The 1,289-nt window shown below is 31.5% G+C and overlaps 2 protein-coding genes and 1 long non-coding RNA gene across 3 annotated transcripts in view; all 3 read right to left on the bottom strand.

Annotated features, from left to right (window-relative positions):
• Positions 1-1,289, bottom strand: part of LOC102006178 (UDP-glucuronosyltransferase 2B17-like) — a 104,742-nt gene that overhangs the window by 38,371 nt on the left and 65,082 nt on the right. The gene's annotated exons all lie outside the window — the stretch shown is intronic.
• Positions 1-1,289, bottom strand: part of LOC106149503 — a 55,939-nt gene that overhangs the window by 27,653 nt on the left and 26,997 nt on the right. The window lies entirely within an intron of this gene.
• Positions 1-1,289, bottom strand: part of LOC106149502 (UDP-glucuronosyltransferase 2B17-like) — a gene marked incomplete in the record, with an annotated part of 11,420 nt that overhangs the window by 6,997 nt on the left and 3,134 nt on the right.

The following is a 1,289-nucleotide window of genomic DNA, read 5'->3' as shown; positions in this document are numbered from 1 at the left end:
CCTTTTCTACCTTTCTCAGTAGTAGAGGGAAGAACATTCACACTGTTGCACAAAGTTTGTCTCCAGTGCATCTGTTTTGCAAACAAAAACTCTAAAGCCAATGTCCTTTCTATATTTTTAAATAATTGTTTTGAATTTATATTCTTTTTTCATCCTATAAGAAATATTTGCTATTTCTATGTGTATTCTTTCTTCCTTTGATTTCAACTCACCTTCTAGTGTATGACTGTTCTGGAGTTAGCAACGAATCTGTAGTAAAATAGTGCAATGATGTGATATATTCATACATATAATTTAATCATTCACTGACAAGTATATTTAGTTTTTTGCCTGTGTTTGCTGTTATTAAATGTGTATGATATTGTTATAGTATATGCTGACTATGTTTGCATAGATTGTTTCAGTATATATCATATAGCCAGAATGTAAATATATTTTTTATAGTTTCATTCAAGCAATCAAAAATTTTAATTTTCGATCGAGCAAAGAATTTATATGATAATTTGGTAATGAAAAGACAAATATTTTAGCAAATGAAAGACTTTTTTTAAAAAAAAGATTTCATGTAACTTTGAGTGCAAATATTGTGTGTGCAACTAAAAAGGTATTATTGGTGAGTAATACCATATGTTATTTTTTTCCTCTTTTTCTTTCATTTTCCCACTCTTACTAACAATGCTGTTTTCCTTTTTATAGGAAATGGGAATCTTTCTTTCTTTTGTTTTTTTGGTTTTTCTCCGGTACCGGGAACCGAACTCATGACCTTGCGCTTGCCAGGCAGGCGCTTTTTGCCGCTGAGCTAAATCCCCAGCCCCTGGGAATCTTTCACATATAAGGATGAACTATATTAAAATTTCAGAAACACTTTCTCAGTATGCTGTTTGGAGAACAAAACCACAGAATCTAAATAATTTGAATTCAAAATATAAATATGTGATTTTGACAGTTTAATAAGTTCAATTTTTCTTAAGCTAATAAAACAGATGACAAAAAGATAATTTCTGAAAGCAACTGGTAATACAGAAGAACTTTTTTTTCTTTCTAAATATATCTAAAATATGTGATGTGAACTTGAAATTCATTTTTTTCTTGTTTCTTCATAAGTGATTACCATCCTATGGGTAGGTTGATTTGTATTGTAATTGAAATGTAAGATCTGTTTTCACAAGCGAGTAGTCAGAATGAGCTGGAGTCCACTTTCCCTGTAGGAGAAATTAGCCCTGGGATCCTTCTAGGGAACTTTACTGTGGTGGCCTCTTGGCTGAAGAGAATCACTAACACTGGACCTG

The sequence above is a fragment of the Chinchilla lanigera genome, unplaced genomic scaffold, assembly GCF_000276665.1.
Source record: "Chinchilla lanigera isolate Chin_1 unplaced genomic scaffold, ChiLan1.0 scaffold00046, whole genome shotgun sequence".
NCBI lineage: Eukaryota > Metazoa > Chordata > Mammalia > Rodentia > Chinchillidae > Chinchilla > Chinchilla lanigera.
The sequence above is the reverse complement of the archived record's forward strand: the minus strand, read 5'-3'. Positions and strand labels throughout refer to the sequence as shown.